Here is a 16620-nt window from a genome sequence, read left to right as displayed (position 1 = left end):
GTCAGTTCTTGGTAGTGAGTGTTCGGGAGCAAAAGTCATGCACAAAATAGTCTAAGAAAAATTGGGCATTACGACGGCTATAACTTAGCGATTCCCAAATTATACCAAATTAATTCAATACCAAACCACCACCAATCAACACCATTCCACCATCATTCAACCAAAATACAAGATCATTCAACCACCAACATTTTATCATAACCTAATCCACCAATTTCTAGGTTAAACATTCAAGATTCATAACTTTAATTAATAAGCAATAACTTAACTAACTAATGGCAATAACCAAGCATAAACTCATCCAAATCATATCACTAATCATACCAATTCTTAGCATACTCCCAAAACTATCATAATATTCTTAAAAACATATTAAACTCGCTGATTTATAAGGGATCAAGGGCTTTATACCTTCCTTGGAGAGTGGGGATTCACTTACAAGCTTCAAGGGGTGCTATGGCCTTAGGAAGCTTGGATCTTCAATGGAACCAAAGAAAACCAAAACAAAACTAACTTTGTTACTATCCACCCTCCACTAAAATGATTTGTTTGAGATAGAAAACCTTTGATTCAAGCACTCAAACTACTTGCTCTTCTTAGTTATGAAATATAGGATCCAAAGAAACAAACCTTATAATTTTTCATGGTGTATAGCTTGAGTTTTGAATTCCCAAATCCCCATTTCCATGAAAACTCGAAGTGAAAAAGATAAAATGGGTGGGGGGAGAAGCTTGCTTTATTTTATTGATCTTTGTGCATAAAAATGCTTGGTTGATATCAATCCTTGACTAAATATCTTGCAAATTGCTTGCATCATCTTGCCTACCTCATCAACTTGCCACTTGTCCAATCCTCATGGTGTGATAATGTCACCTTCTCTTTTAACCACATGTTTTAGCTTCTCTTGGAAGCTTCCTTCCCATTCTACTTGTATGTACTTGTCCCTTAGTCGTTTATTTGTTTTACGGTTCGCTTAACTCTCGTTCTCGTTAATCGTTTGAGGGATCATATCTGGGATCTTATTACTTGGGCTTCCCTAAACCTTTCTTAATGTTTTATATTTCTTAAATGATCCTCTCTTATAATCCTTGAATTGAAATCTTTTTCATCATCTTACCTTATACTTAATTATGTCGGTATCTGGTGGATTTTCGGGAAAAATCAATGTGTCCGAATTAGGATTCTGACGATCTTTACATACACTAATTTACTTTATGGAATACTAATATGATCTTAGAATTTCCATAACAGTACTCCTATATAGCGTGGTATGATAATTTTCCTTAATCAGCATCATCAGCAAAAAGTTACTATTCATCAGTGTTTCAAAAATTCCAAAAATTGGGGTTATTACAGTCTCCCCTTCTTAAAAGGATTCCGTCCCGGAATCAGATAGAAAATAATTGGGGATGCTTTTCTAGCATTGCGCTTTCTAACTCTCAAGTCAATTTTTTTTTTCCACAGTGTGGTTTTATCACAAAACTCTGACTAGTCTGATAACCCTGTTCCTAAGCACTTGCTCCTTTCAATCCATAACCCTTACTAGTTGTTCCATATAGGTCAAGTCCGGTTGCATGTCCATGCGCTCATATTCTCCAATATGTTCGACATTCGGATTATGCTTCCTTAATATTGATACGTGGAACATGTTATGAATTTTCTACAGGCTCGGGGTAGGGCTAGCTCATATGCTAACTTCCCAATACGTCTTAATACCTCCAAGGGTCCAATAAATCGTGGACTTAGCTTTCCTTTCTTTCCGAACCTCATTAATCCTTTCCACGGGGATACCTTAAACAGCACTAGGTCCCCCTATTTCATACTCTTTGTCCTTTTGAGTTAAATCAGCATACTTCTTCTGTCCATCCTGGGGTTGCTACCATCCGTCCTCTGATTAGATCCACTATGTCTTTGGTCCTTTGGACCACTTCGAGTCCGAGCATCTTGTGCTCTCCAACTTCTTTCCGATACACTGGAGATCGGCATTGTCTTCCCTTAAGGATCTCATAAGGCGACATCTCGATACTGATATATCATCTATCATTGTAAGAAAACTCGATATGTGCTAAGTGATCATTCTAAATTCTTTCAAGTCTATCGCACAGACTCTCATCATAGCTTCTAGCGTTATAGCTTTTGCTTCTCAATACCCGCTCTTTTCCAGTTCGTAATCGTTACTATCTTCCGTACCTAATATTATACTGGTTACACTTTTGCTCGTTAGCATTCTATAACCTTTTAATAACCGCGTCAACCTTAGTATCACGAACGCGTTAGAGTCGGAATACCACCATACTGGTACTACTTTATTTCTAGCTGCTTCTATCTTCGAAAGCTTGATCCATCATATAGAAGTAAAAGAATTTATTGAGAGATCACTATGATCATGAACACTTGTTACATCGCATAGTTAGTACAGAAGGTGGCCAGCCTTTAGTACTTGACAAGCAATTAAACAATAAGTGGTATCCTACTAGGCTTCTATCACACAGATAGATAGTCATTCGGCAATACCTCCCCTTCTGGAAGGGTTGTTCTTCTCAGCTTATACAGAATGAAAAGGAGAGAAAAGAACAAATTTAAGAGCATTATATATAAAAAATACTGCCACAAAATATCTGGCTTGGAATCTACCTCTGAACTATAGAGGTTTATCAAAGGAGAATGAAACATAAGTATCTATATCAATATCCAGTATTATCGCATCGCAATTCACGTGCCTGAATATTTTTGCAATTCCGTTCATCATTCTATGAATCCATGCTCTTGCTCGAGCTTAAAAACAATCACCGTTGAAACTTCCTCGACAATGAAAATCGAATCTGGGATTTCATTCTAGACATCATCGTTACTAGAATTCTACGCTTTCCCCACAACCTTTCTCGTATAGTAATACGACTCTCTATTGATAAGAAGGAATAAATATTCAATAGGTAGATAATCGACTTAATTAGTCTATCAATGATAACTTATTCATCACCATGACCCGATTAGTGGTACTCAATCTCAACATCCATTACAATATAACTCTCACGGTTGTAATTGGCTCATTATTCAAAGAATCGTTGATGTATTACTATAGTCCACCATGGACATATGGTAATCATTCATTTTCCATGATATCTTAATAGCTAACCATACGGAGTCCATACATGTCATAAAATTCTTCTAAAGAGGTAACATAATCACCATTCATGATTCATGAAGAACATTCCAGATCCTGACATACATACATGACATGAAGCAGATAAAATTGCAGAAGAGTTTCAATCAAGCAACGATAGCAGGTTAATACCATTCTTAACCATATCTCTTTATTAGGAAACATGAAGCTTAAAGGTTCATTTAGTCCTCTCGTAACATGGTCCTGGCTTATCTCAAGATAGGACCTTCTAAGATAGATAGCCCGCTCACGGCGATTACATGAATTAAATCTTTACCAAACTACTATTACGGTTGAGTATCGCACAATCATCAGAAGGAATGTCAATCTTTCACACCATAATACAACCTTCACGGCTTTAACCATCATCACCGTATTCATCTGGCATGAGCACCTATAATTGTTCTCTTACACTTAGAGTGTCAGCCACCTTATGGGCCTTTCCTGATAGTAATAGTTTCTTATAATCAATGCCTTTTGAACGATCTTCAACTAAATTTTCTACCTCATATCACTGCTTGTACGAAAATGCTCTTCCTTAAGCTTTGGTGAGAAAAAGAAAAAAAAAATATCACCATTTTTCCATAAGTTATTGCCTCGGTCTTTAGAGGTTAAGATTGTCACGAGCGACTCTCGATCATACTTAGGACGCCTCTTATCTTGGGTCTTTCTTGTTTTCTCCAATCTCGACCTTCATTGGATCGATCTATACTTTCTTATGGTCCAACACGTGCCCACTCAGCATTATTATAATTACGTCATATTTTCTTTATCAAAATTTTTATTCTTCAGAACTTTGAAAATTACCTTTCTCCTTGTAAAACCTCTAAGGTTATCCTTGAATCGTTCCTCCTGTATTCCCTAGATACAGGGCATATCAAAATACCATTTACTAATACCAGAATCATTGTCTATATAGTTTTGAAAACTTTTTCCACTGATTTTTAAAGGTTGTTGTTGCCTTAGTCCTTCATTCTGTACTACCAAACTCATTATGTCCCTATTAAGGGTGAAATGCCAAACTTTATGAATTCCCCCATGGTTCATCTCAAAGATATTGAGGTTATATCCTTAATTCCACCTTTAAAAAGGTACTTCCATCCTTCCATGGATAAATCAAGTCATATATCCTTGATAAGGGTATCATATTCAATCATTCCCACCTCGATAGTCTATACCTAATTTCACAATAGCATCCTCATTCAAACTGAGGTCAATCTATAAGGCCTTCAAAAGATAACAACGATTATCCGCTTTTCTTTCCTGATTTGGTAATGATAACATGGATGTTCTGGAAGATATTGGTCGTGTTCAACGTGAACTTCTTCTTACTAAATCCTCATTTACTTTTGTTATTTATCTCAACAGTCATCTCAATGTTGGGATATCTTCTATACTTGGTGTCTCCCTTTTGGGCATCAAGTCACATGTGTTACATACACTTCACATTTTTTAGGGTTAATTCCCTTATCCAATTTCTTAATTTCTTGCTTTCATGTCTCCTCAGTCCATCCGTGTTCCCTTATTCGATCTATCTCAGAGTTTCATCAAATACTACCAACTTAAAGGGGATTAACATATATGTATCACTTATGTCTTCAAACTTCGACTTTACCTCATGGTCAATCACCATCTCTCTGATGATTACCCACTTCTCTTATCTTTATTGCTAGGGTTCCTTAGGATTTCCGCATTCCTAACTCCCTTATCGTTCCTCAACTTTATTTTCTTTATATCCCTTACCTTTTTAAGTCTTCTTATTTTCATTACCATTACAATTCTTTCATGGACCAACGTAGCGTAATTCTTGATTTCAAACATCCTGTCACTCTGGATTCGTGTCCTTTGAACGAACCTTGACGAATTTCACAACCTAGATTCATAATTCATTATACTCTTCCGCCTTTGGTCTGGCTCTAACTTTTATATGCTATCTCTCTATCTTCCTTAGCCTTCCACTAGCGGGTGGCCTCTCTCTTAGGAAGGTAAGTGGCAAAAACAACCTTTTGCACTTCGTCAATCATTTAGAATCTCAAATGATTCCTCTATTTCCTTTAGCCAGGCTCTTGCCTCACTGGGTCAACTTGTTCCTTGGAACTCTGAGAGCTTAGCGACTTAAAGGTCCTGAAAGAATTTCCCACCGCATTATTTCCTCAAGGTGGTGGTTGGGGATAAAAGTATAAGTTTTATTTAGGCAGGTCCATAAATTTCCCAATAGGAGTACCATCCTGGTTCTCCCTATCTTGCTCGACTTCTGTTTTCTCAGTATGAAATGTTTCATCTTTCTCCCATAATTGGGGTTATCTTATACGTTAAAATCCTTGTTTTCCACTTCATTATTTTATGGGTTCCTTCTTTCTTGATGGCGACCTCCCTGACTATCACATTCAGGGTTCGCCCTAAATCTTATTCCTCGAACTATGGATTTCATCTAAGATCCAGTCCTTAAGCTCTTAAACATTTGGAACCCAAATTCTGTAGGAATACCTCGTTATTCCCTTATCATCTTTCTCAGTATTAATCTCTTCTCCGGTCATTGGATCTCTGCCTTCATTCATCACTTTTTCTTGGCACAATATGATCTTTTCTCATAATTCAAGCTGCATTACAACCTCAAACAGTCTTTCAGTACCGGCTCCGGTTACCTTCACTTCTATTTCCATTTTCTCGAAATCTTTTATCTACTCTCCCGAAGACATTATCATCTTGAGTCTCTCCTTTTTACCAAGGGCATCAGCGACCACATTGGCTTTACCTGACTGATAAATAATCTCATAATCATAATCCTTGATTAGCTCTAACCACCTCCTCTGGTGCATGTTGAGCTCTTTCTGCGTAAAAATATACTTAAGCTCTTGGGGTTTGCGTAAACCTCGCACTTCTCTCCATTCAAGTAGTGCCTCCAATCTTTAGGGCAAAACTATTGCCGTGAGCTCAAGATCACGGGGGGGGGGATATCGAATTTTATATTCCCTTAATTGTCTTGATGCGTACATGATTACCTTACCGTGTTGCATAAGCACACACCCTAATCCCTTGTGCGAAGCATCACTATAAATCACAAAATCTCCTTTTTCCCTCCGGCAACGCCAACACAGGGGCCGTCACCAATATTTTCTTCAGTTCTTGGAAGCTGTTCTCGCATTCCTCTGTCCATTCGAGCTTCTCAGTCTTACGAGTAAGCCACGTTAAACAGGTTGTGATCTTTGCAAACTTGGACAAACCTATGGTAGTAACCGGAAATTTCTATCTCTTGTAGTCGCCCTAACTATGGTCATCAATTCCTCAATGATCAAATTTTTACTCTTGTCATGATCCTCTTCGGGATCCTCCTCAGCAACAATCTCTTCTGGGACAACCTCCTCAACGGCTACATCCTCAACATGAGCATTATCCGGTCCCTCCTTAGGACGCTCTATTGGATCCACAATCTGATCTCCAATAAGTAATAAAACATCATCGTTCTGTTGCTCTTCAACCTCAGGGTTCGGAGTCCCGCCATCATATATGATAACGAACTATGCTTCTATCACGATATTTATAAGGGTCCCCATAAGGGTTTTAACTGTCAGTACTACGTTAGGTAGTCCAACTATGAACTTGGCAAGAGTTCTTATTATCTTAGTGAACTTATTATTTTAACGACGCATCATATCTGAGGTTTATAATGCTTAGCTCTGATACCATTTCTGTAACACCCCCAAATCCGGGGTCAGGGATCTGGGTTGTCACGAGTTCCATTTCCATTAATAATACTTAATCTTAATAATCAACCAACTACTGCATACTGTGACCCCACAATATACACACACACACTACAAGTTATAGTCTCAGAGATAAATATCCAAAAATAACACAAGTCATTTTATTCCACAATTATAAGCCATTACACCTCAAAAGGGTTTCTGAATAAATTTACATATTCCTTGCCATTATTATAATTCATAAATATACATAATTCTGGCACAATAAAAGTTGAAAGCCTAGCTTATTTGGTAGTTCCTACCTCAGCTACAACGGCATCAACGCCTACAGGAAACTGCGGAACATTTCCTAATTGCTCACGAATTGGGAGTTTGATCATGTTCATCTTGTCTATCTGTTGTTGCGTGATGAAAGAAGAAAGCAAGGGTGAGCAACAAGCCCACCGAAATAATATGTATAATAATTAACAATATATGAGCATTCTCATAGTGCTCATGAAAGATTTGGTCAAGAAGAAATGAACCAAGTTCGATATCTTAAGGCGACGAAGTCGCAAAATATTCAGTATATATATACATATATACTTTTCAAAATCTTTGAAATCCTCTGACATTTATAATATACACAGAGTTCCAGTTTATAACTGTATAAAAATATCGTTGCAAGGTGATCTCATATATCTAACCTTATCTCAACGTTTTTCTGAAAATCTTTCTCATGCATAAGATATTCATTAACTAGATATAAGTTCAAATATGAAGTTACAAGATACTTCAATATACTTATATATTTCGAATACTACTTGAACTACCACCGTTCAAGGTATAAATAGTTCATCCCATAGATGAAGCTACAAGACAAAACTTGTATATAATCATCCTTTGAAATATCATCAAAATGAAATGAAGTTACGTGATACTTCATTTGATGAAAACATCATTTTGAAAACTCGACCCTGCCAACACTCAACAATCGCCCAGCCGTAGCATTTCTATCGAAGTGCTCTGGGTAGTGTTGCAGAAATATCCAACTGGATGATGAACTCATTACGGGAGTTTGCCGCGCCAGGAAGACCACTCACGATGATCAGTCGCAGTAGTGCAACCCCACCATTTTCTACATGTAGAGGAGAACAGTCAGATTTACTTGTCAACCGAACACTGGACTCCTAAGGAATGGACCGTCTTAGCGGAACTTCCGGGCCATTTGGGCCAATATAATAAGGCTGGGCCGGCGCCACTCGACCACTTACGCCACTCCTAGTTCAGATGAAATCCATGACTCTGAAACGTAAATCTCGTCCCCTCTTTCCCCAAGTAGAAACTTGTTGATACAGCTCCACCAAAAAGTCGTATCTAGTTGGAAAGGAAAACTCACCGATATTTCCCAGGCGATGCCTGTTAATGGATTAACTTATTCCAAGAATTTTACTTCCCGAGTGTTGGGTAAGTAATCAAAAACTCTTTTATCAAAACAGCAAACTTGTTGCGAATATAAAAATACATCACGGAGCCGGATCCCTCAGATTTTTTTGAGCGAGTATTTAAATCCCCTTTGAAAGGAAGATCTTAAATTTGAAAAAGAGTTTTGGGATCCGCTCTAACCTTCCAAAAATAGTTTTGATAAAGTTTGAAAATAATCTCTGGAAATATTTAAAGTAAGAATGATTTGATAGTATCAATTATTTTCCGAATACTTGGAAAATATCGAAACATTATTCTTTAATAAAATAAAGAATATTATTTAATAAAATAAGCGGAGTCATAAGTCCTCGAATGAATATTCAAAATAATATTTATTAAATAAAATAAGCGGAGTCATAAGTCCTCGAATGAATATTCAAAATAATATTCATTTATAATATAAAACTATCGAATAAACCTTATTCGATTAATAGTTTTGAAAACTATTTATATATAAATATAATATACTCAGGAACATCGCCTCCCGGTTTAGAAAAATGTTCAACTCTGGGTCCCCTATACTAAGGGTAGCAAATAATGCCTATCTCTAGCATATGTATTATGCAGTTTATAAACAATTGAATCGATAACCAGATATCAAGATTATGAAACAGGCATGCATATATATCATATCAACATGCTCCAATATATCGCAAGATTTGCTAATAACAATCATGTACTTATCACAAGATAATGCATATATATATATACATCACAACAACAGTTATACGGGTAGAAAACTTGCCTGAGCGTTCCGGGATAGACTTAAGCTTAGAGTGGGTCCGGTAACCTATGAACAATAACATAATCCGGAATTAGACCACGGTCGCTTAAAAAACTAGTCAAAACTCACTCATACCCTAACGGTCGCTTATACGCTTAACGATTTGCGTTAATCGCTCGCGTACCCTCGGCTCCACCAATTTTAATAAATTAACCGTTACGAATTTTAAGGCAACTCTTTCACGAGTACTTTACCAACTGCCTAATCCACCTTACATAATTGTTTCATGTTTCGATTAATCAGTTACGGGTCTCAATTATGGTCTCAAAGTTACTCGAGGTTTCGGGGTTCGCTCGCGAAACGCCTTACTTAAAATGGTCGTTTCTCCTAAACCGTAAATCGGATTTAAGCGAATAACATATCAAAACGAAGCTTGAATCACAAACTTTCTAAGAATGGTAATGTCAGTTCATGGCAGTGAGTTTTCGGGAGCAAAAGTCATGCACAAAACAGTCTAAGGAAAATTGGGCATTACGACGGCTATAACTTAGCGATTCCCAAATTTTACCAAATCAATTCAATACCAAACCACCACCAATCAACACCATTCCACCATCATTCAACCAAAATACAAGATCATTCAACCACCAACATTTTATCATAACCTAATCCACCAATTTCTAGGTTAAACATTCAAGATTCATAACTTTAATTATTAAGCAATAACTTAACTAACTAATGGCAATAACCAAGCATAAACTCATCCAAATCATATCACTAATCATACCAATTCTTAGCATACTCCCACAACTATCATAATATTCTTAAAAACATATCAAACCCACTAATTTGTAAGGGATCAAGGGCTTTATACCTTCCTTGAAGAGTGGAGATTCACTTACAAGCTTCAAGGGGTGCTTATATGGCCTTAGGAAGCTTGGATCTTCAATGGAATCTAAGAAAACCAAAACACAACTAACTTGGTTACTATTCACCCTCCACTAAAATGATTTGTTTGAGATAGAAAACCTTTGATTGAAGCACTCAAACTACTTGCTCTTCTTAGTTATGAAATATAGGATTCAAAGAAATAAACCTTATAATTTTCCATGCAGTATAGCTTGAGTTTTGAATTTCCAAATCCCCATTTCCATGAAAACTTGAAGTGAAGAAGATAAAATGGGTGGGGGGAGAAGCTTGCTTTATTTTATTGATCTTTGTGCATAAAAATGCTTGGTTGATATCAATCCTTGGCTAAATATCTTGCAAATTGCTTGCATCATCTTGCCTACCTCATCAACTTGCCACTTGTCCAATCCTCATGGTGTGATGATGTCGCCTTCTCTTTTAACCACATGTTTTAGCTTCTCTTGGAAGCTTCCTTCCCTTTTTACTTGTATGTGCTTGTCCCTTGGTCGTTTATTTGTTTTACAGTTCGCTTAATTCTCGTTCTCGTTAATCGTTTGAAGGATCATATCTGGGATCTTATTACTTGAGCTTCCCTAAACCTTTCTTAATATTTTATATTCCTTAAATGATCCTCTCTTATAATCCTTAAATTGAAATCTTTTTCATCATCTTACCTTATACTTAATTATGTCGGTATGTGGTGAATTTTCGGGAAAAATCAAAGTGTCCGAATTAGGATTCTGACGATCTTTACATACACTCATTTACTTTATGGAATACTAATATGATCTTAAAATTTCCATAACAGTACTCCTATATAGCTTGGTCTGATAATTTTCCTTAATCAGCATCCTCAGCAAAAAATTACTATTCATCAGTGTTTTAAAAATTTCAAAAATTGGGGTTATTACAATATTCCCAACAATTTTAGTATTGTGATCCATCGTTCTTAAACTTGTGGTATTTTGGACCTTTCTGTAATGCTATATTGTACACAAATTAAAACCCATTATATGTTGTCCTGGTAGGTTCTTGAAGTTTACGAGTGCGAAGGGTGTAACCGATTACCCCTAGAGTGCTGACTATTTTCCCCAGCCTTTCCTTTTCATCCAGACGTGCTTCAATACCAGGAGGGATATACCGGGAAAAAACAATTTTTCTGCCTCATATATCAAAACAGAAAAAGAGCAATCTTGTTGTTGTATCTATCAGAACGTACAATGGATTGTTGTTGACATTTTTCAAATAAACCATCATCAGACTCTGTTTTTTAACTTCTGGATTTTGGACAGGCTTATGCTCCGAAAATGGAAACAGAAGTCGCAAAGCTTAAAGAAGCTAATGAGGAGATACGGAATAAATAGGTATAGAAATAGTTCTAATTAAAATGTAAGTCCTAATTTTTTTAAGTAGCTCCATAAAAATACTGTTGTGATGAACTCAGTGTTGCTCTTGTGGTTACTGCAGGAAGAATTCATGAAAATGCAGAAAAATCAGGTACACTTTCAATACTCTACTTCAGAATGCATGTGTGTTAATAACATTTGTATTAATAATTGTATTGATAAGTATCATACCTGAAGCTAATATTCATGACAATGGAGTATTTTTCATGATTTCTTGCTTCATCAAGAAAGTTTCACTTACAGGGCAACACCGTTTGCTTTTACTAAATTAAATAATAGCTGAAATATGATGGTCATTATTATCCAACAATGATGTGTAGTTCTATTTTTAGGTGGCCGAGTGTTATTTATTCAACGCAGTCACACAGTTTACTGGTCTCATCAACTGGGTACGTACCATGAGGTAGACGGTAAGTTTTGGTCCTCCCTGGATGATGCAAACAAGATGTTATATCATTATTGGACAGGTACATGATCATATGCTCTGCATTTTATCATCTGATCTGCATTTTATTATCTGCATGGATTTTCGGAATAGGTGAAATTAGGTTTTTATATTATGAAATACAACTATTAAGGTTCAATTGCAACATTGACAAACTTTTAAGCCACAAAAACTTCTAAATAAATGTATATAAACTTTTAAATAACTGTATCGGTTATCTGTTCCATTTATAATTTTACGAATGCTATTACTTCATCTTGATACAACCTTTTGTTCGACTTGCACAGATTTAAGTACCTGAATTGTTCCAATTCTTGACTACGACGCACCTACAGACAAACATTGTCTACTTGTGTACTAATCATTAACCTTTTCTGTCAATTTTTAGGTTTCTCAACAAGACATGTATTATGGTAGACCCTGAAAAATTCGTGACTGCCAATGGAGATGTTTTGGACTCATGGAGTCTTTGTACAATTGATCAACTGGAAGAGTTAAAAGCTGTTCGTAAGGTGATACCATTATGGTCAACAGGAGTCCTACTGTCAACCTGTAAGTCTAAGTAGTATATTTTTTGTCCAAGCAATGGCCATCGATCAACAAATCTCAAGTTTTGAACTCCCGGGAGCATCTCTAGCCTCTATGTTTTCATTTCTGCCATATCATCAATTGTTCTTTATGACCGAATAATTATTCCAGTAGCATCAAGAATATTGAGGACACCTTTCTGGATTTCATTGTGGCTGATACTCCCATCTGTTTGGATGGCATTGCACATGCTATAAATTCCGTAGAGCAATGTGAGTTCTATAATTTTGAATTTCCCAAAAGCATGTGAAGCATAGCTTCAACTCTTCATGAATTATCAGTTCCACAACCTGAGCATGGTCTTTTTGTTCAGTTGTGTTAAACCACTTGCCTAACTAATTTTCTCCCTGTTTTTAATGGTCAGTTGTCTTTAATTGTCTACTCAAAACAACTCAAGAGACTCTCATTATGTATATAATTGTTTCTATCATATATGGAAAAGTACTCCCATTTTATAATATGTCAAAGTGTAGTATGATTGAAAGAATTATTCTGCAAAAGTACCATCATTTAATAATTTTTATGATGTTGGTACCTGCCGTTAGCTTATAGGTAATAATTGAGTTTTTAACATTGTAGCCTGCGGTTATTCTTACATTATAAATTATTCGAGTAAACTTCTTGGTGAATTTGGTTACTGTCGTATTGTTTAGTAACCCTATATTTATTACATTTTTTTACAATCATATTATTTAGTACTCTGAAATGCGTTTTGATATATAGGTTTATTTTCATATATCAGTTCAGTTTACTCAATAACTTTTCTATAAATGTATGTCATTTGTTCCTCAAATTGTTTTTTCACAATATCACAGAAATGTGTTTATTTTCATGTCAGAATTAGGTGCATGTCCCTATGATTTTTTATGTTTATTATCAAGCATTTCAGCAGTTGATGACTTTAAGAATGATGGTGTGATCAGATGGGATTCAACAGTATCAACTGTTGGACAAACTTAGTATTTTAGACAAAGTTGTGAATCATTTTGAGACTCTATATGAGTGAGATACATTATGTGTTAGTGGTGTGTATTTATTGGAACGTATTCTCCTCTTCGAGGGGATTTCAACGCATATTTACACGCTCAAAATGAGTAAAAGGTGAATGAGAACTGATGTTCCAAAGATTTACCTTTTAATATGAAAAGTGGTTTTGTACCACATCGAGAGTAGTACAAACCTATTCCTTAGTTTTTCTTATAAATACCATGTACCACATCGAAAAGAAAAACAAGTTCTTTCAAGCCTCTCTTTATAAATAGAGTCTTAGGGCATCAGTTTTATTAAGTCAAGGGAATAAGAGTCATTTCTTTCATTCTCGGTCTCTTTAGTCTTAAATTTTTCCAATATTCCGGTGATAGTTCTCGGGCTTAGTTCAAGTTCGCTGAGAGTATATTCGATCTATCGATTATACAGGTATCTCGTTTTATCCTGGGAGGCTATCGACTCGCACATACGGTGAGAGGCGAAATAGCTTTAAGGAGACAATTTCAACTGGACTCGAGGATCTCCATTTGGTTATATCCTTTCTTTCTCTATTTGATTTCGTTTACTCACGCACACACTTATTTGATTTATATATATTAATCGCAAATTGTATTCACAATCTTAAAGCTATTATATTTTATACATCTGTGACTGATACATCTGTATCTGCTTGTTTTGTTGAGTAACAGATCGATGGAGAACCAAACTGTGAACGATGTGATGAACATGACGGCTGATCCCAACGCACAGATCACTGGATCTGATGGGGTTCACCAGCAGCCGATTAACCCTAACGCACGGATCGTACGATTTGATGAGGGTCAAACGCCTGTTGGACATGTGCCTTCGGGACATGTGCCTGTGGGACACACTGTCATTGGACAGTTTAGTGTTCCTCTTGGACATATATCGGCAGGATTCACTCCTCCGATCATACCTGCGGTGCCTACTGGTGTGCATACACCTGTAGTACAGACGCACGTACCATCTGTTCCACCTGTGGTGCCTGCTGCACCTGTTATGCCAACTGTGCCTGCTGCACATGCTGAAAAACCTGAGAAGTTCAACGGAACGAACTTCAAACATTGGCAACAAAAGATGCACTTTTATCTGACCACGTTGCATATGAATCGCTTCCTTAAGGAAGAACCACCGTTGCCCACTGCTGAGAGTAACATGCAGACTGTGTATGCTGCTGATGCTTGGAAGCACTCCGACTACATCTGTCGGAACTATGTGTTAAATTGTTTGTCTGACTCGTTGTATAACGTATACAGCGCGAAGCCAACAGCTAAGGTCTTATGGGAGTCACTTGACCATAAGTATAAAACCGAGGACGTTGGGGCAAAGAAGTGGATTGTTGGCCGCTTTCTTGATTATAAGATGGCAGACTCTAAGACTGTGGTCAGTCAGGTGCAGGAACTGCAGGTGATCATTCATGACATTCATGCTGAGGGAATGGTCATAAGTGAGTCTTTCCAAGTTGCTGCTGTTATTGAAAAGCTTCCACCTGGATGGAAAGATTTCAAGAACTACCTTAAGCACAAGCGAAAGGAGATGTCTATGGAGGATCTTATTGTTAGACTTCGTATTGAAGAAGACAACAGAGGGTACGAGAAGAAAGTTAATGTTGCCACTGAGAAGGCAAACATGGTGGAGCATGCTCAAAGCTCCAAGCCCAAGAAAACTAATTCTAGTAAAGGGGCAAAGCTGGCACCCAAAGGAGGGATTTTGAAGTCGAAATTTCAGGGAAAGTGCTACAACTGTGATAAAGTTGGTCATAGGTCTTCTGACTGCAAGAAGCCCAAGAAGCCCAACAAGAAGAAAGAAGCAAACATGGTAGAGAATATCTCCAAGGAGATGGGTGATATAGACCTCTGTGCTACGGTCTCTGAAGTGAACCTGGTCGGTTCTAATCCACGTGAATGGTGGATTGATACTGGTGCTACTAGGCATGTTTGCTCAGACAATGCGATTTTCTCTAGCCTCAAAGCTTCTGATGCTGGTGAGAAGCTCTACATGGGAAATTCAGCAACTTCTACCATTGAGGGTGAAGGCACGGTGATTCTGAAGATGACCTCTGGGAAGAATCTGACTTTGAAGAATGTACTTTATGTGCCTTATATTCGCAAGAACCTTGTGTCTGGTTCTCTGTTGAGTAAGCATGGCTTTCGCATTGTAATAGAGTCAAATAAAGTTATTTTTTCTAAGAGTGGTATGTTTGTAGGCAAGGGTTATTTAACCGATGGGCTTTTTAAGCTCAATATAATGTTCGTTAAGGACGATAATGAAATGAAGAATTCTTCTGCTTACTTGCTTGAGTCTCCTAATTTATGGCATGCTAGATTAGGACATAATTATGACACTTTACGACGTTTAAGTGCAAAAGAATACATACCTAAACTTACTATCGATTCAAAACATAAGTGTGAGACTTGTGTTGAGGCAAAATTAACAAGATCATCATTTAAACGTGTGGAAAGGAACACCAAAGTGCTAGACCTAATACATAGCGACATATGTGATTTAAAATTCGCTCCAACAAGAGGAGGAAACAAGTATTTTATTACATTCATTGATGATTGTACAAAATACTATTATGTATATTTGTTGAAAAGCAAAGACGAAGCTATAGATAAATTTAAAATCTATAAGGAAGAAGTTGAGACACAACAGACTGAGAAAATCAAAACGATATGAAGTGATCATGGAGGTGAATATGTTGAACCATTTGGAGAATTCTGTTCACAACATGGTATAATCCATGAGGTCACTGCACCATACTCCCCTCAGTCAAATGGTGTGGCTGAAAGGAAAAATCGCACTCTGAAAGAAATGATGAATGTGATGTTGTTAAGCTCTGGGCTTCCACAATCGATGTGGGGAGAAGCCATCTTAAGCGCAAATAATATTTTAAATATTACGATACGCAAGAATAAGGATGTAAGTCCTTATGAAATGTGGAAGAAAAAGAAACAAAGTTACCAACACCTGAAAGTGTGGGGTGCCTTGCAAAGGTACTGATCCCAACACCGAAGAAGGTAAAGATAGGTCCTAAGACTGTGGATTGTATCTTCATCGGATATCCTCCACACAGTACTGCATATCGGTTTCTTATTCATGAATCCAAGATTCCTGATATTCAAAAGAATACCATTATGGAATCAAGGAATGCCTCATTCTTTGAGACGATGTTTCCCTGTAATCCAGGAAACCAACAACCTACGACG

This window comes from Apium graveolens, chromosome 6 (genome assembly GCF_009905375.1).
Source record: "Apium graveolens cultivar Ventura chromosome 6, ASM990537v1, whole genome shotgun sequence".
Classification (NCBI taxonomy): domain Eukaryota; kingdom Viridiplantae; phylum Streptophyta; class Magnoliopsida; order Apiales; family Apiaceae; genus Apium; species Apium graveolens.
The sequence above is the reverse complement of the archived record's forward strand: the minus strand, read 5'-3'. Positions refer to the sequence as shown.